Here is a 1,036-nt window from a genome sequence, read left to right as displayed (position 1 = left end):
CATCCGGATCGTTTAATTGTTATGTTCCTCTATTTCTTGTCATAAGTAATTTTCCCAAAAATTCTTCATAAGTTTTGGTTTCGGTTTCGATTATGACTGCATAAACGAGTTATATATATATTTATATATATATATATATATATATTCATAAGTTTTTATTTCAATTTCGACTGAAGTTAATGCACTCAAGTCATATAGATATATTTTTTTATTTTTGAATCGCAACTTTATAACATATAAAAATCGATAGAAAATTAGCTCTATAATAATTTATACGAAATCTGCAAGAATTAAAATATCATATTTAAGCGTAATTTACGACCGGACTTTACCGAGCGCTCATGCTAGCTTAGATAAATAATTTTACACTTTTAACAAAAAAGCTACAATAATATCAGAGCGTCTCCATTTACACTGAACATCTACAGAATGCCAGCATCAATATATTGCATATGAGTCCCCTGTGACATTTCCACAGGTCCCGCTAGTCATTATTAATTTATAAATTGTTTTATCTATTTTTTTTATAATGTACGAGGACAATATCCACATATATATCATATGCATCCTGGCAACGCCGGGTACTTCAACTAGTATAAAAAATTATTATATTTTTTATCCGTTATTCTTTATTGTACTTGTATGATCGGCACATCTAATTCATTGGGCCCTTAATAATTAATTAATTAATTAATTAGTCAATGAAATCCCATAGCGTACAGTAACAACTCTTTAAAGCGTATTACATCCTTTATCACTAAGTCATACTAAATTCCTCTTCTAACATATCTAAAATACCATAATTATCTAATATTCTCCAAGACTTACTTCTTTCGCCCTCCAGTTTTTACAAGTTATGCAAGATCCCCTAATATGCTTATAAAAAAGCCTCGCATATTTATCATGTTTCATAGAACTTCCGTTTTCGTTCTGGTTCGAAATGCCTGGCATAAACAGCGTTCATATTATATAATAGTTCCAAAACTATTGTGCCAAATTGATATTCAGTAATATATATTCTTCGATTATCAATATA

This window comes from Euprymna scolopes, chromosome 16 (genome assembly GCF_053919585.1).
Source record: "Euprymna scolopes isolate OS-2025 chromosome 16, ASM5391958v1, whole genome shotgun sequence".
NCBI lineage: Eukaryota > Metazoa > Mollusca > Cephalopoda > Sepiida > Sepiolidae > Euprymna > Euprymna scolopes.
This window is presented reverse-complemented; position numbering follows the sequence as displayed.